The sequence below is a fragment of the Akebia trifoliata genome, chromosome 9 (assembly GCF_017979445.1).
Source record: "Akebia trifoliata isolate Shusen 1 chromosome 9, ASM1797944v1, whole genome shotgun sequence".
Lineage (NCBI taxonomy): Eukaryota > Viridiplantae > Streptophyta > Magnoliopsida > Ranunculales > Lardizabalaceae > Akebia > Akebia trifoliata.
The window spans coordinates 15,601,242-15,625,036 of record NC_141383.1 but is presented as its reverse complement, the minus strand read 5'-3'; the positions used below and the strand labels follow the sequence as shown (position 1 = coordinate 15,625,036).

Below are 23,795 nucleotides of genomic sequence, written 5' to 3'. Positions count from 1 at the left end.
CCCCACAACATGCATACTCATCCCCAATTATTGTAACAAACAACTATTGTTTTGTTGTCATCAAAGCCCTTATCCCAAAATTTAGGATCTGTAAGCGACTCTTGTTCCTCCATTCAATTATTTATCAGTCTATTCACAAGGAATTTTGGTGTCTACTTTTCAAGAATTTTATTTATGGATGGGAGTCTACATATCATTACTTAATAAAATTAAAATTAAAAAATGAAGCCAAACAAAAGAACGGCACTACAAGAAAATGCGCAATTAGAAATGACATCTTAAAACGGTGTTCAGCCATTTTTTGATTGCAAACGGCTTTAACCCGTTTCTCTAAAGAAAACCATTTCTCTAGATTAGCAACATCGAGATAAATGTTCTAATCTCACAGGAACGAACAGAATAGTATGACAGAATGAACCTAAAGCTGGACAAAATTTGCATCTTCGATTTCTCTAAATTTTCTACTGTAAATCTATTTCTCCTATTTTTGATTTCAAAGTTTGCTTCTCAAATCCTTACGAATCTCGTTTCTGGTCCTCACAAAACCCTAACTATCTCTCATCTTCGATTTCAAACCATGCTTGATCTTTGTTTCTCAAACCCTAATGAAGCTCCCTCAAAATCCAATTTGAAATCAGGTATCTCGCTTTCATTACTCCTATCTTCAGGAAATTTACAGCATAATCACAATTGTTGGTTGGTTTGAAACCTGAAACCCTAATTTCACTTATCGATGATGTTTGTTCAATAATTCTGACTAATTCTCTGTCTCTTCGATTTATTCTAGCTCGACTGTGAGAAATGCGATTCGTTTGTAGTGTAGTTCTACCCCTCTTCAACAGATCGGACTTTTGGAGTAGTTGGTTGGTTAACAAGTTTGCTTACTTTTGAAATTTGTTTATAGGTAATGTAACTTCAAATTCTCGATTTATTTTTTCTTTGAGCTAATTCAATCTGGAGCTATTTTCTTTTACAAATTTCAATACGATTTGGGTTCTGAATATGGTATTTAAGCCACAATTACAAATCTCGATATTTTTTCGTGCTCTAGTTTAATTTATTGATTGCTAGATTTATTTATTTTTAGATTTTTACTTGAATTTGATGCTCTTAGGGGATCTCTCAAGTCTCAACACCAAAATTTGACTACATTACTTCAGTTTTGGAGTAGAAATATCAGGCTTGATGTTGTTGTGGTAAGAAATCTTATATCTTGAAATTGTAAACTTTTTGAGACTTGGTGAGGTAGTAAAGTCTTGTATGTTACCATAGACCTAGGCTCTAAACCCTGCCTTTGCCTGCTTGTTTAGCTATAATTTATTTTTTTTCAATTTCCATACTTTGTAAGAAAGTGATTCCTCATGGATTTTTTTTTGAATCTTCTTGTTGCTAGCACAAAGTATCGGTCATAGATTACGAGGCTAATTAACATAGAGAGAGTCACGAATGCAGGGAGATTGGTGTAGGTTTTACAATCTCCCTAAGCAATTTTGGATGCTCAAATGTCTGAGTAGTGTATCTAATGGAAGACCGATTACAAATCCCTCTAATTGGTTTTGAGAGCCAATAATTTTCTTCTAAGAGAAAGCTGTGGTCTGGCTAGCTAGCTGTGGCTCCAATTTGCTGTTATGCCAACTTTAGATCGATTTCGGTAAGGCAAGTACTGTCATGACCAACCAAGTATTGAAAGAGTCATGAAATCCATTGGAAGACGGAAGCTTTTTGGTTCATGTGGATCATTTACGATTAATTATGCTAGGATTTGTGGGTGTAAGTTATAACGGTTGGAAACAGCTCTACAACCATTTTTCATGGGACATAGCTCTGATACCAATTGTTCTGTAACACAATGAAGAACAATAGTGTCTTATTCCTCCTAGTGTCATACAAATTCAAATAGAAATCCCAACAATGCTTTAACTGTTTGTACGATACACCTCTAGAGAAATTGCATGTAAAAATCATATCCTTGTTGAACACCATACTAAAATAAATGAGAGAGTGAGAGAGAATAACTCAATAAATATAACTTCCATTCAACAGAATATTGAGTCTCTTCAAGTACAAAGGGGGTTCTTGGTATTTATAGAATTTCTACCCATGCATCTAAAACTCTCACGAAAATCGACTTTGTAAGGTTGGTACTGAATACCATCATAAAAAGCCAACTCTAAGACTCAATTTTACCCAATTCAAAGAGTAGGTGTTGCCTCTTCATTAATCTACCCCAATGCCATGTCTCTATTTAGGACACCGAGTCACTTTTGAATTTTCAAAACTTTGAAAGTAATAACATTTATAGTAATTGATTTCTCCAATTGATCAACAATGCTTTATTTTATTACCAGATATGTTTCAGAAATCCGGATGAGGTATCTCGAACTGACAAAACTTTAGAAACCATGCTACGCTAGGAAAATACGACCCCATAAACATAGAAATCATCTTCTTGCAGATCAAAAAGAAGTTTCACGTTAAAAATCATTAAAAATGACAAAATTACCAAAATATCCCTAACATCAAAACAACCCTAGAGCCTACGTTATGATTAGGGAAACTCATTCAAACACATAAAATAACAAATCGAAATCAAATAAATCATTTCACCAATTTTCACAAAATTTGACAAAATTACGAAAATACCCCTCATAAAGTTCACGACCATTTCATACAAAAAACTTCATAAATGACAAAAACCAACATTCCCATTGAATTCCTTAAGAAAAACTGATTCCAAAACATCCTGGAACGTTGAAAAATAACTTAAAACGTAAAAAATCCTCTCCAAGGGCAAAATGGTAATTTCACAATTGTAATAATTAAAAATTTTGAAATTCATAAATAAATCATTAAATAATTTAAAGTGAAACATTAATAAAATTAATTTTAAAATTTGAACAAAAAAAATCGATCAATCAGGCTTTCAGGCAAAATTGTTGATGGTTCGCAAGATATTTCTTTAAGGACCCTCCATTTGGGGGTCCAAAGAATTAAATATATAATAGAGAGGGGTTCTCCAAAAATTTAAATTCAATCAAGCAAGACTAAAGTCAAGATATTAAAGTCAATCAAATAAGACTAAAGTCAAAATTAAAGTCAATTAAGTAAGACTAAAGTCAAGTATTAAAGTCAATCTCATAAGACTAAAGTCAAAACCCTAAATCAAAATCCTAATCTAAATTAATTAAGTCAATCTCATAAGACTAAAGTCAAAACCCTAAATCAAAACCCTAATCTAAACTAATCAAGTCAATCTCATAAGACTAAAGTCAAAATCCTAAGTCAAAGCCCTAAAGACTAAGTCCATCTCATGAGACCAAAGTCAAAACCCTAATTAAAACTCTAAAAGAAACCCTAATTAAACCCTAATGCTTCTAAAAACTTTATAAATAGGAGCCTCCACACCCTATTTTCGTATTAAAAAAAAATCCTAGGAAAAGTAGGTGAAGAAGCCTCCACAACCTCTCCCCTGCTCTGATTTTGGAGCCTCAACTCCTTACCTAACACCCCTGCTCTGATTTTAGCCTAAAAAACACCCAAAAACCTCTCAAAAATGTCCCAAAAATCTACAACAAATTCGAAGCACCCAGATCCAAGAAGGAGATACCTTACCTCAGAGATCAGAAATCAGATTCGGAGATAGAACGAAGTAAGGAATACGGTACAAAGAGCCGTTTTCACCAGATCTGAGGGAATAGCACTTTTGCAGATCGAAGGTAAGCTTTTTTTTTATTATTATTTTTTAATCTAGGTTTGTCATTAGTGATGTAGATTTATTTGGGATAAGTAGAGACCGGTAATGGTCGGGCGGGGTTGGTGCCTAACACCTTCCAATCCCGTAACATGATCTCCGGATTCAGATTTTCTGTAATAGATTAGTTTTTATCCATTTTAGAGTCAATTTGGTTCCTAGACCACAATAACTAGGTGACGACTCCCAAACCTCAAGGGTCAAAAGTGGATCCGCGCACACCGCGGATCGAGGGTACTTTCAGTGGCGACTCCACTGGGGACATTGAGGATCAAACTTGAAAAGCCCCGAGTATGGGATACGTCGCTAGTAGGACCTTTTTTATTTGATTTTTAGTTAGTTGATTATTTGTTTATTGTGTTTTATTTTTTTATGTTTTTCTTTATTCTTTTGGCTTAGTTATAGATCATGTGATTCAATTTTGAATATCCTAATCTGGTATATCATTTTTTTATGGTTCAATCGAAAGTCATTCTGAATGACCCTAAATAATGCAAGATTTCAAAGGAATAATTTTATTGAGGATGAGATAATGGTTTTTGGACCATGTTTTTTTTTACACATGTAATTATATTTCAATTAAAAATTTAGGTATGTGCTTGATTTGGTATTTGACCATTTTCCTTAAAAAAAAAAAAATTCATAAAAATAATTGTTGTTAGGAACGTCAACGTTTTTTTTTTATTTGATGGCCGATGTGCGATGTATTCCTCAACAACATCTTTTATTTTTTATTTAATTTTTAGTTTTTCAAAAAAAAAAAGAGTAATTAGTTTTTCAAGTAAATAAATTTTTGGGTTAGGAAAGTAATGCTGTCCGTTGACAGCAAGTGGAATTTAAAAAAAAAAAAAAAATTATTGTTTTGGTTTAAGGTTCTGTAAGCAATTTGGGTTGGTGTGTCGTGAATAATAGCATTAATTTTCGGCTTACACACCAACTTAAGAATGGCGTTTGAGAATATGGGATGGTGTGTAGTAAGTAAAATATAATTTTTTATATTCTCACATCGTCTTCTCCAAAGAGAAAATGTTGGTTTCATCGTTGTTTCAACAGAGACCAGTTCGGCCTCTCAGTTGATCAGTTGGAAGTCAATCCAAACTGACTTGAATTTCTACCGAAATCTTCGTTTCCTCCTGCTTTAAATCGTCCTCTCCATTTGGAAATCAAATATAACTTAAACGATTTTGTAAAAGAAAATAAATGAAACCGATTTCGTTTCTTGCTGTCGAAGAAAATTTCGAGTTTAACTGGATTAAATCGTTAAAAGTTTGAAATTAGGAAGGCTAGATCAAATCCCAATCAATTCGTAATAGTGTCTGAAAGATTTTTTAAGTTCGAAAATCAGCTCGATCGATGGTTCTCGTTGCTTCATTCGATCAAGTTGCATGATTGTTTGAATCTGAAAATCGTTTATTGATGTTAGTTTTGAGAAACTTTGCGAATCTCTCTAATCAACTTGCTGTTTTTTTTTAATCGTTGGTGCTCATAGAATATTAGAATCCACACTTCACCGATCGGCTGTGTTTGAGTTTCAAAAGAACTTACCAATGTTTTGCTTAAAAAAAAAAAAAAAACACTGCTGATTTTATCGATCAGTTGTTTCATCTCAGTCAGATTCTATGGATACATTTGTTGCTTTGGATGAAATTAAATGCGGAATTTACACCGATTATTTTTTTAAAACATTAAATGGGTAAGGAGACTCGGTTTTACTTTGCTGTTTTACGAGTCGAGTTCGCCGACTAGATGATGTGTTTTTTTTTTGTTTTTTTTTTCTTCTTTCTTGTTTTTTAAGAATTAAGATTAACAGCCCGCACTTTGGTTGAATAAAAAATAACTATGGATTCTTTGTGAGTGTTACCCACACACCAATGATGCTAACGACATTTTGATTATGATAATTAGTCGTTGATTTACATGGAAATTGGGGTGACACTAGCAAAAGTTCACGTGTCAATAACGATCCACTTATGGGTTAAATTTTTAGGATTTAAAAAAAAAAAAAAAAAAAAAAAGGGAAAGGTATTATTTGATTTTAAAGTCTCCATGCTAGCGATTATCCATTTATCTTCGATCCAATGTGCCTTGAAATTTTGAATTGTTCTGGACCATCCAAAATGACCCTTGATTGAAACACATAAAGAAATGTGCCGGATTAAATGTTTGTTTTAATACAGATATGTGCTTGGTATGTTTATTTTTTAATCATGTATTTCAAATGCTACTGATCTTGATTAAATATCTATGTGATTAGAATGGTGTTAATTAAATATTCATGCGATTCATGTTGTAATGATTGATTGGATTGGACCCATGGGCCCACTTGTTTGAAAAGGCCCCGGGCACACCCCACCCTGTTTTGCACACACCACATGCACGTTTACTGTTTTACTCACTTACACATCCCCTTTAGCCAACGTGGCACTAGTGCGTTGTCCGATCTCTTCGGAAATGCGACGTTATTCATGAAAACCACAACTCCAGTCACGTACCTTAGGGTATATCAAACTGGGGCATCAATACCGTCTGATCAGGTGATTCTAAGAGATATATTGATGCACCCAGGCTGGAGCGACCTGAGCCTTTGACTTATTGTAAGCCACACAGTCACATGTCCCGATTGCCAACGTAGTACTAGTACGTGGTCGGTCCCTTTGTGGGATGCCAAACCATTTATGAAAGCTACAACTCTTGACTCGTACCCGTAGGTATAAAAGGTAATCTAAGTATATCAATTGCACTTCTTGGTCAAAACCGGTGCCTAAGCAAGATCATGCCCCGCTGTACCCTATTGTACGAGGGGGATAGACTACGTCTATTCTAGACAAGAGGTATTTAAGTGGGCCCTTGCTCAGCATTGTGCGCCACCTCTCAACTGGAGATCAAACTGGCTATTATTGGCTTTAGAGAAGTGAATTGAGGTTTTAGATTATCACCTAAACGGTATATTAAACCAAGTCACCACGTATCGAAAGGTATATAGGTGTGCTTGGGCAAGGGTGGCCAGATAAAAATGCATTGCACGTAGTAAGCTTAGAGTCTAGAAACCTTCCCTGTAGGTCACGACTCGAACTTATTGTGGGTGTTCTCGGGTTGTTCAGTGAATGGAATCTTATGAGACCTTGTGATTGTTGTGAATGATGTGGATGATGAGGTCAGAGTGCATGATTGTTCTCAAGGATCAAAAATGGTGTTTTTGAAAATTAAAGTGGGTGCACCGACCCAATAAAGAATTCATGCTTTTACAATAATGACCCAGTCCATCCCGATCCAACAATCATGGTGGACCGGGCCATTTGAATCAAAATGGAAATTGAATTCTCAAAGAAAAATAGTCTATAGAAAGAAACTATTTTCCAGAAAAGAATGTTTTCCAAAAGAAGTGTTCTTTGAAAAAATGTTTTTCAAGAAAAAATATTTTCCAAAAATGTTTTCCATAAGAACAAGGTTTTCTGAAAGGAAAATGTTTGCTAAAAGAAAATAAGGAGAAAATTGATATTTACACGGACCTTGGAAGAGTACTAAAATATCCTTTTGTGTCAAACCAGGATGCTAGTCGCAGGCAATGACCCAATCGATCAGTTAGTCAAAACAACCGTCATAGGAATGCACCCAGTAGAGAAGATCAATTTTGGGAGATTCATGTTGAGGAGTGCCCTCTACTTCCACGAATTTGAGATAGACTGGAACCTCTTACGCACTATGGCTAAGAGATGGAACCCCCCACCTTCATATATTCCATATGGGGTATATGCACTTGTGCCCCACTCACGAGGATTATTGTGGCATCATGAGCATATCCACTTCAGGACCTCTAGTCAGGCCCTTATTGAAGACCGGATATTCTGGTGAACTCGCCACAGGACTAAACATTTCCAAGGAAGAAGCCAAGGCCTTAGTTCATAACGGGAGATTGGACTTAGTACCTTTATTGGGCCCGTATCGCTCCCGTAGTCACCTTATCAATGTAAAACCTGAAGCCTGGCGAGCTACTAGAGATTATCGATTGTGCCTAGGAATCTTAGCCCAATACATGCTGACATCCAATAGTGATGGCCAAACTATCCCTGAGTCCTTCATAGATATAGCCTCACAACTCTCAAGGAGAGCCAACCCTGTACCTCTCATCCTAGCTGAAACTTTCTCAGGTTTAGATGCCATAAAAAATGGTGAGCAGGAAAGCTTCAAAGGAAGTCCCTACTTACTCTATATGTGGCTTTGTGATCGCCTCAAAATTGTAGATGTTCCCTCAAACCTCGAATATGGGCCAGAACACTTTTCCAAGAGAAACCTGTTAGTGCGTCACAACTCAGTCAAAGCTTGGAGCAAATGGTTAGACTCTCGCCTTGCCTGTCATATTGGTTTTAGTTGTCCTTGGTGGATGACTGACCCCCCTGTTGTAGGAACCAAAGGATCTTACTATGTCCGTCTAATTGGTTTAGAAGAAACATCTTTTTACCATCCTAATCTGGTCCCAGAACAATACGACGTACCTACAGAGTTATCTTTACCTCAGCACAAAGCCTTCTTTCCCCCCGAGCCTTTGACTGAAAAGTTAGTACACCTCATTGAGAAAGCTTGGAACAGGCGCACCTTAGGGTATCCAGACGGACCAGCAGAATTCAAAGAGCCAGTTGTTAGAGCCAAGAGGGTCAAGCCTGACAGTAATCCTGATGACCATCAAGACAAAGCCAAGCGTCCATGTAAAAATAGTTCAAGTCAAATTTGTTGAAAGATGTTTTTAATAAGAACATTTATTTGTCAATCATTTTCAATAAAGCTATTTTTCTTTCAAATAAATATTGATTTCTTCTTTGAATGAATGGATTAATGGATTGGTGCACAAACCTCAATGAAATGATTCCTTAAAATGTTATCAGGAGGGTAATACTGAAATTGACTAAATTTACCTTTGATGGGGTCATATAGGATTATCATTGCGCCCAAACTCAAGCGTCCACCTCCTAGTTGGAGTCGTAGGTCCAATCGGTTAGAACGAGCTACAGTACCAAGTTAGCAAACACAGATGGATTCAGAATCTGAACTTACAGAGATTCGTAAGATATTGGCAGCCTTTGCCAACGATATCAACAGTATAAAAGGCAAAGTGGAAGTGCTAGAACAGACCTCGGAATCAACGGGCAATCTCCTAAATGATCCAAAAGGAAAGAAAGTAGAAGAGAGACGTCCACATGAAGTCTTTGAACTCGATGGAGATGAAGAATATGTTGATGAGAACCCAATGTTAGCTAACAGAATGTCTCAGTTAGAATCAGCTATGAAGAGTATAAAGGGTATCGATGAAATTGCAGCAGGCATTGAAGCTTTGAACCGCATCCCCAGAATCCATTTGCCAAAGAAGTTTGTAATGCCGAAAATGGATAAGTTTAGTGGTATAGGGTGTGCAAAAACACATCTTAAGGTGTATGTTACTAACATGCGCACTATAGGGCTCAGCGACGAACATATGACATTGTTATTTCAGAGAACTTTATCAAGATCAGCACTACGTTGGCTAATGTCTCAAGATCCAGTTACTGTGGGCACCTGGGAGAATATGTCAAAGGCTTTCTAGCATCAATATAAGTACAGTACCGAGATTGAGACCTCAAGAAGGGATTTGAAAGCAACTAAACAGAAGAATGGGGAGACATTCACTGATTTCATTGGTCGCTGGAGGGCTAAGGCTGCCCAAATGTGGGATAGACCTTCGAAAAAGGAACAAGTAGTGATCATCTTAAAGAACCCCTCACAAGGATATGCTCAGCACTTAGTGGCCCAATATCTCCCTACTTTCGAGTCTTTGTTACAAGCCGAAGCCAACTTGAGGACGTTTTTGCCTCTGGGATCCTCTCTAACTCTTCAGATAACAAGCTTAAGAAATCCTATGTTTCTAAACCTAGCACCAACCATGTCTATATAGCCAACACGTCAGCTATCCCAGCTCAACCCCCAGTCCGAACTAATAACCAGGCTCACCCAAGTCAACCTCGAACTCCGCATCAATTTACCAATCTAGGGATGAGTCTCACTGTAACTTTTCACAAATTGGTGAAAAAAGGACTTCTTACCCCTATCCAACCCCGACCTTTACCTAATCCCTTGCCAGCTGGACACAATTCTAACTTGTTCTGTGAGTTTCATCAAAATCCTGGCCATCACAGGGATCGATGTATTACCTTACGCTATGCCATTCAAAACCTGATCGACAACAAAAAGGTCACAATCCCTAGCCCACCGAATGTCACCACTAATCCACTACCTACCTATCAACCTCCACCAACTTTGAACATGGTTTCTCACACACTATTGCCATTCGATCCTGTCTTTCTTATCCATCCCATTCAAGCCAAACCGCCTAGTTACCCCCTTGCCGGGATAGCCTTCACTGATGAGGTTTTCACTACAAATTGTGAACCATTTGATTTAACCTCAGATGATACGTATTGTTTATCCCCGCCTCGATACAGTAGCCCCGCATTCACTAGTTACTTGTTGGCCCAGATGAACTTAAAAGGCCCCGTACCTTTGACAGATGAAGATCCATATTTGCTGACTAAAGAAGATGAACCTTATCCTCTCTCCTGTGATGAAGTTAGACACATAACTCGAGGGGGAAGAGTTTTTAAGCCACAAGAAATCTGTGTTGATAATCCGACAGCTTTGGCAAGAAAAGAAAAAGAATATCCTATCACAAAAAATATTGAAGAAGATAACTCCGTGATCAAGCAATTGAAGAAATTAGGAGCCAATATCTCAGTCTGGGTTTACTTATGGCTTCCACTGCCCATAGGGAGGCTGTTCTCAAAACATTAAATACAGTCCAAGTCTCTCTTGATACTTCTCCAGATCAGCTGGCCAACATAGTAGGGGCAACTTATGTGGAGAATATCTTATCCTTCTCAGACTTCGATCTCCCAAAGGAAGGAGCAAGCCACACTAAGCCATTGCACATCACAGTTGACTGTAACGGGATGAGGGTACCTCTGGTATTGATCGATAATGGGAGTGCATTGAATGTTTGCCCTTTGAAAACCGCCACTTGCCTTGGGTTTAAAACTGAAGATCTCAAGCCCACTAATCAAGGGGTTGGGGCCTATGATAACACCAAAAGAGATGTATTGGGAATTCTGCACCTTCGATTGTCCACTGGCATAGCTGAATTTCTGGTAGAATTTCAGGTCATAGACATCCAGTCCTCATTTAATCTGTTATTAGGAAGATCGTGGCTATACCAAATCAAAGCCATACCTTCCACGCTGCACCAGAAGGTCAAGTTTATCAAGGATGGGCTAGTAATTACACTCCATGGAGATGCTGAAATTGTAGGGATTATAAACAGTACTGAAGCTAAGGATGAGCCATTGCTTGAGATTCAGCCAGAACAACAAGGAGTAGAGCTCAGTGGGTTCGAGTTTGAAAAGATATGCTCAGTCCATTGGGATCAAGCCATGAAAGAATATTTTCCAATGGAAAATACTTCTAACTGCAACATGGCCAATATATTCAAGAACATGAGATTTTTCCCTGGTATGGGCTTAGGTCACAAGCAGCAAGGTATTAAAGAGGCACCAGTGATTAAAGAGGTTATCGGCACATTCGGGCTAGGATATAAGCCTACTAATGAAGATTGGGCCCAATACTGGAAGACAAAGCGAGACAAGGCAATTACAAAAAGGCAAAGACGCACTACGAATCTCATCAAAATGAAGCCTTATCGTAAGACCCTTAATGGCTATTTCGTGAAGGAAGGAGAAGATTTCTGTTGCTGTGGGTTTCCCGAGCCATTCATTGACCACATCACAAGTACTCGTCTGCCGAGGTTTGAGATCTTCTTTGGTATGGATTGGCCTGAAGAGGAAGCAAGCACAGAAGCTGAAGAGAAGAAAATTGAAGACTAGCAGTTCAATCTAGACTCCCTCAACATCGACCAGTTATTCATTAAAGATCACAGTATCTTGGTGTTGTCAACTGAGAAGGGGATCTCAAATCCTCAGTCTGCAATCAAACCCGCTGTAGGGTGTCTCTCTAGCTATCATGTAATTAGTCCTGTATTGCATGTCAAGACTGGGTCTGTCAGTCCCCTTAGTCTTGTTCAGTCTGACATGCCAGATGAGTCATTTGTTTCTGCTGAGTCAAGTAAGTCCATTATTTCTGCTAAGTTTAGTGAGTCTGTCAAGTCGGCAATGAGTCGTGTTACCCCATCTCCTTTTAATGAAATGAAAGAAATTCTTGATTACCCCGAGCGCAATAATAACTTAACTAATAATCTAACTTCAGAGGGAGAATCTTCTGACGAAGAACCTCCCCCCGAGATAATCAAATTACTTGAACAAGAAAATGAACGTCAGGCTCAACCTCCAATGGAGGAAGTAGAGGTTATCAATCTCGGAACAAAAGAAAATCCTCAAGAGATTCTGATTGGGATCACATTATCCCCCGATGAACGCAAAGGGATATTAGAGTTGCTCAGAAAGTTCAAAGACGTGTTCGCGTGGTCTTATGAGGATATGCTGGGAATAAGCACAGACATTGTTCAACATCGGATTCCGTTATATCCAGATGCTCGACCCATTAAACAGAAACTTTGACGTATGAAGTCGAAATGGACTCTGAAAATAAAAGAAGAAGTTACGAAGCAGCTTAACGCTAGATTCTTGGAAGTAGTAGAATACCCTGAGTGGATTGCCAATGTCATCCCGGTGCCGAAGAAGGATGGGAAAGTCAGGATGTGTGTGGACTTTAGAGATCTAAACAAAGCAAGCCCAAAGATAGTTTTCCTTTACCACACATAGACGTTCTAGTAGATAGTACAGCAGGGCACGCTTTATTGTCCTTCATGGATGGTTTTTTGGGGTACAATCAGATAAAAAATGGATCCTCGAGATATGCAAAAGACGTCATTTATCACACAGTGGGGAACCTTTTGCTACAAGGTCATGCCTTTTGGTCTGAAGAATGCCGGAGCCACTTATCAAAGAGCAGCCACGACTTTACTACATGACATGATACACAAGGAAGTTGAAGTCTATGTAGACGATATGACAGTCAAGTCCAAAGAACGACTGGGGCATGTTGTTGCGCTAGAAAAATTTCTCACAAGGATTCAAAAGTACAAACTCCGTCTCAACCCGCAGAAATGTGTGTTTGGAGTAACTTCTGGAAAATTGTTGGGATTTGTGGTCAGTCAAAGAGGGATCGAAGTAGACCCTGTGAAGATTAAAGCTATCCAAGAGATGCCACCGCCGGAAACTGAAAAGCAAATTCGAGGTTTTTTAGGCAGAATCCAATATGTCAGCAGATTCATCGCTCAACTCACCAACGTCTGCGAACCTATTTTCAAGCTTCTCAAGAAGAATGAACCAACAGTTTGGAATGAGCAATGTCAAAAGCCCTTCGACCAAGTCAAGGAGTATCTCTTGGACCCACCTATTTTGGTCCCACCCACACCGGGTAAACCACTTCTTCTTTATCTGTCAGTCACAAATAAAGCTATGGGATGCATGCTGGCACAGTATGACAAAGATACTCGCAAAGAAAGGACTATCTACTACATTAGTAAGAAGATGTTAGAGTATGAACGAAAGTATTCAGTCCTGGAAAAAACTTGCTTGGCACTAGTATGGGCTACTCAGAGACTTCGATACTATATGCTATCTCACTCAATTATCTTGTTATCTCGGATGGATCCTCTCAAATATCTTTTTGAGAAATCGGCACTGACAGGGAGAACCGCACGATGGTTATTGTTGTTATCAGAGTTTGACATCACACACGTTACACAGAAATCCATCAAGGGAAGAGCTGTGGCAGAATACTTAGCAGATTACCCGGTAGTAGAAGGAACAAGGCCTATTGATCAGTTTCCAGATGAGAATATCTTACATGTTAAAGAAGAGCCTCAGAACCAAACATGGCAGTTGTATTTCGATGGAGCCGCCAATTAGAATGGGTATGGAATAGGGGCAGTCCTGTTTTCTCTGGAAGGATGTAACGTTCTGATTGTATTAAGTTAGCTTTCTCTAACACCAATAACACAGCCGAATATGAGGCATGCATTGCTGGACTTGAAGCTGCGTTGAATCTGGGCATTACAGAAATCGAAGTCTTTGGGGATTCAGTTTTGGTCATACACCAGTCATTGGAAGAATGGAAGACTAGGGACGAAAAGCTGAAGCCTTATCATGAGTATTTGTTAAACTTAGCGAGTAAGTTTGAAGCTATTCTGTTCCAACACGTGTCAAGGGAAGATAATAGATTTGCTGACTCGTTAGCCACTCTATCTTTAATGATCCATTTACCCCCTGGCATGGAATTGAGGTCGATCACTGTTGAAGTCAAAGACAAACCTGCATATTGTTGTCAGATCAATATTGCTACTCGACTACCCGATGGAAAGTCGTGGTACACAGATATTAAAAAGGTGTTGGAAAAACAAGAATTTCCAGAAAAAACATCGAGGAAGGAACGGCAAACCCTTTTAAGATTATCATCTCAATTCATCCTGTGCGCAGGAAGTTTGTACAAAAGGTCTTATGATGGGATTCATTTGTCGTGCGTCGATGAAGATCAAGCTGAACAGATAACGGTTGGACTACATTCAGGAGAATGCGGCCCTCACATGAGTGGGAAAATGTTAGCTAAGAAAATTATGAGACAAGGGTACTACTGGCCTACGATGGAAACAGATTGTCATCACATGGTCAAGACCTGCCACAAATACCAAATACATGCAAATCTCATACATGTGCCACCTTCTCGATTAGTTGGTCTGACTTCACCATGGTCATTCTCAGTTTTGGGAATCGACATTATTGGTAAAATATCGCCTAAAGCATCAAATGGGCATGAATACATTTTGGTTGCTATCAATTATTTTACTAAGTGGGTCGAAGCTGCCTCTTATGCTGTCCTCACTGCATCTCGAGTTGCAAAATTTATCCAAACGAACATCATTAGTCGGTACGGGGTACCTTCGAAACTGATTTCTGACAACGGGTCACATTTCAAAGCTGAGGTTATTATTTTGTGTTTAAAGTTTAAAATCTCACACCACAAATCATCTTCTTACCGCCCTCAAACTAATGGAGCAGTCGAAGCAGCTAATAAGAATCTTAAAACTATCATAAGGAAAATGTGTTAATCACATCGAGATTGGTCTGAAAAACTGCCATTTGCACTATGGGCATATAAAAATTCAATTCGATCCTCTACTGGAGCTACTCCCTACTCCTTAGTGTATGGCATGGAAGCAGTCTTGCCAGTTGAAATGGAAATTCCATCTCTGAGGGTCTTGTTGGAAAGTCAGTTGTCAGAAACAGATTGGGTTCGCCAGCGGTATGAAGAATTGAATTTGATTAAAGAAAAACTACTGAGAGCTTTGTATCACGTGCAAGCTTATCAAAGAAGAGTTACCCGTGCATTTGATAAAAAGATCAAGGTTCGTCACTTACAAGTCAGAGATTTAGTACTCATAGAGAATCGGACACCTATCCTAGAGGGAAGTTCAAATCAAATTGGGGAGGTCTGTACATCATCAAGGAGATATTAACAGGAAAAGCTGTCAGGCTTCAAGATCATGATGGAATCGAGTTACCAGAACCAACCAACCTTGATCAAATCAAACGGTACTACATTTAAGGAGGCCATTTTGGGCCGAATCAATTTTCCTATTACCTAATTCTTTATCTCCTTTCTCAACCCCTTTGCAACCTGTTCAAAAAGAGAAAAATTGTGCCTTTTATTTCTTAGCCTGATCACCTAACCTAGGGGAGGGAAGATCCAAACTACATTTTGGTCTGATCCCAAAAATTTGGGGTACGTAGGCAACCTGAGAAGTTACTTCAGGCCCGACCACATCAAAATAAAAAAAAATAGATTCCTCGACAAAGGAAAAATCTAAAAAGAAAAAATTCAAAAGAAAAAGAAATATCATCCAAAATGGGGAAGAAAGTTCAAGAAATTTTTTTAAATGAAATGCCACACAAGGGGCATTTGGCCTCAAAATTCCTTTCTTTTTATGCCTAGTCCCAAGCCTACCTATAAAAGTCCTCCTAAGTACCGTGTGAAAAAGTCAAGGAGGGTAGCAAAGCATGATCAGACAGTAATTCTAGAACTTCAGAGGAGAAGAAAAAGATAAAAAAATGATAAGGCCTGCTAAGTTGAAAACCCGAAAAGGGCGACTTAGGCAAAAATTAAGGCAAGCTCGCAAGGTTGAAAATCTGAAAGGACAACTTTGGCAACAATCAGAGCAAAGAAAAAAAGAAAGAGCTCGCTAGATCGAAAACTTGAAAAGGCGATCTAGGCAAAAGCTAGAGCAAGCTCGCTAGATTGAAAATCTGAAAAGGCGATCTAGGCAAAAGTTAGAGCAAATAAAAAAGAAAAACAGAAGAAAATCCCAAGCTGAGAGTGGTCCGAGCTGAAACATCAGAAGTCCGAATAATCAAGTTCAATACTTCGCTTAAACCAGGCATAGACTCAAAAACCACAAGTATCTTGTCTACGATCGATCTGAAAATTTTTACTTCCCCAAGTGAACCAATGGGGAGAATGGTGAATTCTATGATGAGTCTCAAAATAAAATATTTTGTTCTCTTGAGCCTGACTCAAAATTTTCAATAAAATTAATCAAAATTAAAAGTTGGATCTTTATTGCGCTTGTGGTAATCAAATATTTCAAACCTTCATACAAGGGGCATTTTTCTTTTTTCTCTAAATATGTAATTTCCTTCTTATACCAGGGTCATTTTCTTTATGATGCGTTCAATTATTTCCAATACCATGTTTATCGTCAAACTAGGGACATTTTGTTTTTGAGCAATGTTAATCCTTAAAGATAATGGGAACCCCAAACTTAAGGCTACCCTTTTGATCACAGTTTTTCGAAAAAACCCTTGAGGTTCAAAAGAAATAAAAGCTCAGGTTTTAAATTCACAAAACTTTTTTGATAAAACCTTGAGGTTCAAACAAATGCACTCTGAATCTCACATAGGAGATAGGGCATCCATTCTGTCCCAAGTCTATTCATTCCCAGATTCAACCACTCTTTTCCAGATTCATTTTCAATCGTTTCTCTCCCAGATTTATTTCTTTGTTCTCAGTTTTACTCAGCCAGATGCCGCCGAGGGTTTTCTTGAAATTATGCTCAGATGCCGCCAAGGATTTTCTTGGAACTATGCTCAGATGCCGCCGAGGGTTTTCTCGGAACTATGCTCAGATGCCGCCAAGGGTTTTCTTGAATTATGTTCAGATGCCACCGAGGATTTTCTCGAAATTATGCTCAGATGCCACCAAGGGTTTTCTTGGAATTATGCTCAGATGCCTCCAAGGGTTTTCTTGGAATTATGCTCAGATGCCGCCGAGGGTTTTCTCGAAACTATGCTCAGATGCCGCTAAGGGTTTTCTTGGAATTATGCTCAGATGCCGCCAAGGGTTTTCTTGGAATTATGCTCAGATGCCACCAAGGGTTTTCTCGGAACTATGCTCAGATGCCGCCAAGGGTTTTCTTGGAATTATGCTCAGATAGCGCCAAGGGTTTTCTTGGAATTATGCTTAGATGCCGCCGAGGGTTTTCTCGGAACTATGCTCAGATGCCGTCGAGGGTTTTCTCGGAACTATGCTCAGATGCCGCCGAGGGTTTTCTCGGAACTATGCTCAGATGCCGCCAAGGGTTTTCTTGGAATTATGCTCAGATGCCACCGAGGGTTTTATCGGAATTATGCTCAGATGCCGCCAAGGGTTTTCTTGGAATTATGCTCAGTTTATATTTACTTCATGCTCATATTTGACTCATTTCCAACTCAAACTCTTTGAAATCTATCTCAGATTTTTAGCCCACACACTTGCACAGTTGTTACATCAGTCAAGGAGAATTTTATAAAATTCAAGGATCTGACACTGTCAGTGAGAGCTTGCGCTTAAGGACCTGACATTTTTCTAGTTCGGGGAGAGTTTTACGCTCAAGAATCCGAATACCCCGACGAATTACTAAATCAAGCTGCAAAATGAACTATCCCTAGCTTTGGCATTCGGATATCGCACTATCTACCAAAATAGATTTGCTATCTAGTTTGTTTCAACCCTCTGCCAAATAGGGGTATCTGTAGACACCCCTTTTTGCATCCGCCTGATTAATCAAGTCGTCAACCCGATCGCAAAGGTTCCCGATGATGGATGTCTATTCCAATGCTTTATTTTGTTACCAGATATGTTTCAGAAATCCGGATGAGGTATCTCGAACTGACAAAACTTTAGAAACCACGCTACGCTAGGAAAATACGACCCCATAAACATAGAAATCATCATCTTGTAGATCAAAAAGAAGCTTCACGTTAAAAATCATTAAAAATGACTAAATTACCAAAATATCCCTAACATCAAAACAACCCTAGAGCCTACGTTACGATTAGGAAAACTCATTCAAACACATAAAATAACAAATCGAAATCAAATAAATCATTTCACCAATTTTCACAAAATTTGATAAAATTACGAAAATACCCCTCATAAAGTTCACGATCATTTCATACAAAAAACTTCATAAATGACAAAAACCAACATTCCCATTGAATTCCTTAAGAAAAACTGATTTCAAAATATCCTGGAACATTGAAAAACAACTTAAAACGTAAAAAATCCTCTTCGAGGGTAAAATGGTAATTTCACAATTGTAATAATTAAAAATTTTGAAATTAATAAATAAATCATTAAATAATGTAAAGTGAAACATTAATAAAATTAATTTTAAAATTTTAACAAAAAAAATTGATCAATCAGGCTTTCAGGCAAAATTGTTGATGGTTCGAAAGATATTTCTTTAAGGACCCTCCATTTGGGGGTCCAAAGAATTAAAGATATAATAAAGAGGGGTTCTCCAAAAATTTAAATTCAATCAAGCAAGACTAAAGTCAAGATATTAAAGTCAATCAAATAAGACTAAAGTCAAAATTAAAGTCAATTAAGTAAGACTAAAGTCAAGTATTAAAGTCAATCTCATAAGACTAAAGTCAAAACCCTAAATCAAAACCCTAATCTAAATTAATTAAGTCAATCTCATAAGACTAAAGTCAAAACCCTAAGTCAAAGCCCTAAAGACTAAGTCCATCTCATGAGACCAAAGTCAAAATCCTAATTAAAACTCTAAAAGAAACCCTAATCAAACCCTAATGCTTCTAAAAACTTTATAAATAAGATCCTCCACACCCTATTTTCGTATAAAAAAAAAACCCTAGGAAAAGTAGGTGAAGAAGCCTCCACAATCTCTCCAAAATCCTAATTTTGGAGCCTCAACTCCTTACCTAACACTCCTGCTCTGATTTTAACCTAAAAAACATCCCAAAAATCCACAACAAATTCGAAGCACCCAGATCCAAGAAGGAGATACCTTACCTCGGAGATCAGAAATCAGATCGGAAATAGAATGAAGTAAGGAATAAGGTACAAGGAGCCGTTTTCACCAGATCTGAGGGAATAACACTTTTGCAGATCGAAGGTAAGTTTTTTTTTTAATTATTTTTTAATCTAGGTTTGTCATTAGCGATGTAGATTTATTTGGGATAAGTAGAGACCGGCAATGGTCGGGCGGGATTGGTGCCTAACACCTTCCAACCCCGTAACATGATCCCCGGATTCAGATTTTCTGTAGTAGATTAGTTTTTATCTATTTTAGAGTCAGTTTGGTTCCTAGACCACAATAACTAGGTGGCGACTACCAAACCTCAAGGGTCAAAAGCGGATCCGCGCACCCCACGGATCGAGGGCGCTTTCAGCCTCAACAAGTCATAGTACTTAAGAGCTCCCTCTTCTCATGTTTTTTGTTATATATGCTATCTCTTTGTGTATCTCGGCAACAAATTTTCAGAATATGTGTTCCTTCAAAGGATGTTGGCCCCCTTGATTTCCCAGTGACTCATCATATAAAATATTTAGTCTCTGGATTTGCAAGAAGGATTGTTATTTGGTGTCATTTGCATCTTCTTCTTTTCTTTTTTACAAGTCTGAAGTTACAGGAGTTGATGATGCTGGTTTTACAAGTCCGAGGTCACACATTGTGTGCATCTCTACCCCAAAATCAGCTTGAAATTGGGATAAACATATGGAACTAAGACACTTACACATCAGTTTCTAACATAAGTATGAGGTGTCAGACACAATGACCCCCACAAACCTGATCTGACGGCATCTGTATAATTTGTTTCATATGTTGAGAGACATTGTTTATGAATACTTAACTTCATGTTAACAATGCAATTTAGAAAGAATGTATTTGAATAAGCTGCTACACCAAAATCATATAAACAATGTAACAATAATAGTTGAAAATATTATATGCAAAAAAAATTAAAGATTTCTTTGCTAAAATGAGTCGGCATGTGTCTGACATGTGGAACAATACTATTCAGATTTGCAAATTCTTAGAAAATCCCTTTGCCATCAACACGGCTCTTAGGATTTGAGGAGAAACACAGATTTCCTCAAGATCAGTTCCAATCTTCTAAGGATAATACAATTTTTCCTAGGGATACATTTTTCTTGGGAATCCTTACCATCTCAACGGTCATGTTGATGGACAGCCTCAATCCATATCTTTTCTTGTATTCTTCTCGCTCTTTTAGAATCTTCAACTTGCACATTCCTACTAATTGGGTTATTTGTCTGTTGCACAAGACTTTCCCTCCTACATTTTCACATTTCCATCCATTTCTATTTCTATCTTTCTCATCTATTCAGCATCTTCATCTCTAGCTTCTTAACATTAGCTTATTAAGTGTTTAGTAGTTGGTTGGTAACCTTTTTTGTGATAATATTCAGCAGATTATATAGGTGAGCGCAAATGGTGGTCTCAATCAACAAAGAGTTTATATTGCTTTGTTTTCTCTTTTTTCTCAAAACTTGTAGGTAATGTGGGACTATGATACCCGTGGATGGTAAAGAAGACCCAAACATTAAGAGCATCACTCTTGAAATAGTGGGTGCATGAAATAGTTTTGTTGCATATTCTTGTGACTCCCAAACATTTCTAGTACTCAAAATGTAGTTTCATGATCTCATTACATGACTTTTTTCCTATGATTACTGGGGAAACATAGCTTCACTTGTCTCAGTTTTTCTGTCTGTATTTCTGCTGTCAATCTGTACAAATAATGAGAGCTTGTATGCTTGAGGAAATTGAATATGGTTTTCTTTTTAATTCTTTGTTTTAAGGCATTTGCTAATGAAATTGAATATGATTTTCTTTTTAATTCTGTATCGACATATTTCACTGGTCTGCTGTTCTTTCATTTTATCAATCTTGCTCATAATCTTTTGCTGCTGAAGTCTTTGATGAGCAAATTTGTTATCATATTGCAGCTGGACAGGAAAGTTTCAGAACACTAACAAGCTCTTATTATAGAGGTGCACAAGGGATCATTCTTAGTATGCTGCTTCAAATATAGAATGATGTCCATTCATTTGCAATCATGTATAGGAAGATCGTATTATATTTATGTATGTTTTTTGTTTGCTTAGTGTATTGTTTTTATTTGGTTTTATCATCATGCATTTAATCTTCTATCAACACTTGTTAGTAACAAATCAAGCACTAATTCTTTTATTCGCTTGGGAGTAATGACACCACAGATTTACTAATGTAAAAGTTGTGTACTCGTATACATTGGGACATCTTACATTGAGCAAGTTCATTCATCAACATATATTGAGAGTCACTACAATGCCATATAAAAAATTATTTTCAAAAGAATCGATTCGGGTGTCCATTCACACTCATATCCAAAAAAGAATGGTGGCGACTCCAAACAACGTAGCATTGAGATTTAAAGATGAACATTTCCATTTCTACAGGTGCATATGGCGTTCTGATTAGACACATTCACAGATGCAGGGATATTGAAATGTCAGACTTACAGATTACACCAAAAGAAGGAAAAAAAGAAATTGCAGCATGAGAAGGAAGAAAATGTATCCAAATGATGGTTTGTGGTGTGTAGATGTCAGATCTATACCGCTGTCTGTCAGACGACATACACATATTCTCGTCGTTAATCATATTGCTGATCTCTTGACTATTTGGCTTTAAAATGATTGTTTTTTTTTTTTGGTGAATTTGCATGCCGAAGTAAACACATGTCAACAAGGACTTCAGGACCATTTAAGTAAAGGTGATAACCATTGTCATTTTTCGTTGCCAGGACCATTTAAGTAAAGGTGATAACCATTGTCATTTTTTGTTGCCAGGACCATTTAAGTAAAGGTGATAACCATTGTCATTTTTCGTTGCATCTCTTTGCTTTTTTCCTTGATAAGTAAGAAATTGAATTTTGAATATAAATACCACACACACACCCATGGCAAGTTTGATGGAGTGGATTACAACTCCCTTTGCTATGCACTTGGGTATTAGGAAGGAAAGAAGTGATTGGATTTTCTATGTGAACTTATGGTTTACGATTCGTTGGTTTTTAGAAGAATGATGCTGTTTTGTTTATCTTCTCTGTATGTTCATTTATGGATTTACTTCAATGATAGGGAAGAAGAGAGGGTGGTGGGTGTGGTTGACCCAAATCACATACAGATAGGCAGGATAAACTACTATAGATACATGGGCTTTCTCACAACTCCTCCTTGCAACGAAAGTGTTGTTTGGACCATTGTTCAAAAGGCCTGCTCTCTCTAACTAACCTAAGGAAAACACTACTATCACCTGCACATTATCTATCTTTTAAGGTCTTCTAATCCAAATTATTTTTCCTTTAATTTAATAGGTGGAGACGGTTTCAAAAGAGCAAATCAAATTACTAAGGGTTGTTGTTGACTAATTGAGTTGTTACACTTAATTTCAGTTACATCTGTTCATATTGTGATAGATACATGGTGATTGATTCATGTGGAACAAGTTCTTCACATGAATTGAGTTTCCTTCTAAATGATTTACATTATATGTTTACAGAGAACAGTGATAGCCAAAGTGAAACCCATAGTAGAAGAGACCATACTAAATCTGTCTTGCTCCACAGGTCATGTGGCAACAATTATGACTAAGGTCATACCAATACTAATCTAATTTAGTTGGAAAAGTTTATGGAGGTGAAGCTGCAGTGGGGCAAACATTTGTTTTAATTTGCTTAATCTAGTGATGAATAATCCTATTAATTATAAGAAGAAAACCCAAATTCTTATGTACCTCATTAATCATAGATCACCTATTTATTTATAAAAGGCAGCTAATTTGCAACACCCTCTTCAAATTCCAGTCTTTCTGAAGCTTAAGCTTTAATAATTTTTTTGTTTCTTTGCCCCTACAACTTGCAGATGAACTCATTGCCAACGCTGCCTACATTGGCAATCCTGGAAAGGGTATCCTTGCTGCTGATGAATCAACAAGTACAACTGCCAAACACTTAACCAGCGTTGACGTAGAGAACGTCGAGTCTAATAGACGTCCCCTTCATGAACTTCTGTTCTGCGAAGAGCGTCGGAGGAGCCCACAGGTCATGCGGCAGCAATTGTGGCTGAGGTCTTGGTGACTGCTGAATGTAATGGTGTCATTAATGCAGTTCAAAAGAATTTACTTCTCCATTGTCTTGTGCTCTATTTTTTTGACTAATAACAGCTATTTTGGTCACGACATAAATGAAAATTAATTTGACCGCGGGTAATAGGTGTGTAGAAAAAAAATTAAAAATTAAAAATTAATTTTTATTTTTATTTTTGAACTTTAAATATCGGTTTATGACCATTATAGATATCGATTTGTAACCGATGTCTAAAGTCGCAGACTTTGGGTAGACATCAGATTTAAAATCGATGTCTTAAGGTAATTATTTTTGTTATATGAATGCAGATTTGATACGGTTTTAAGCCGTTCCAAATCTTGAGATCTAGAACGGTTTCTAACCGTTTAAATTCATTAACGACGCCTCGATTAAAGACGGTCCATCAACCATTTCATAGTTGCTTAGGAACGGTTATAAACCGTTCCTAATGTCCATATTTTTTTGTAGTGGCATCAAGGGCATGGTTTCTCAATAAATGCTTGCAATGTTCA

At 37.6% G+C, this 23,795-nt stretch overlaps 1 long non-coding RNA gene across 3 annotated transcripts; it reads left to right on the top strand.

Annotated features, from left to right (window-relative positions):
- The first annotated feature begins 287 nt into the window (after positions 1 to 287).
- Positions 288 to 23,397, top strand: LOC147394394 (uncharacterized). 3 transcript variants are annotated; one of them, XR_015181281.1, is made up of 5 exons: positions 288 to 638; positions 788 to 904; positions 21,593 to 21,909; positions 22,002 to 22,790; positions 23,060 to 23,397. It is a non-coding gene; the product is annotated as an uncharacterized LOC147394394 (long non-coding RNA). The 3 variants fall into 3 exon arrangements; XR_015181282.1 differs by having other exon boundaries at positions 289 to 638; positions 22,277 to 22,409; XR_015181280.1 differs by having other exon boundaries at positions 292 to 638; positions 22,002 to 22,409.
- The last annotated feature ends 398 nt before the right edge of the window (positions 23,398 to 23,795 follow it).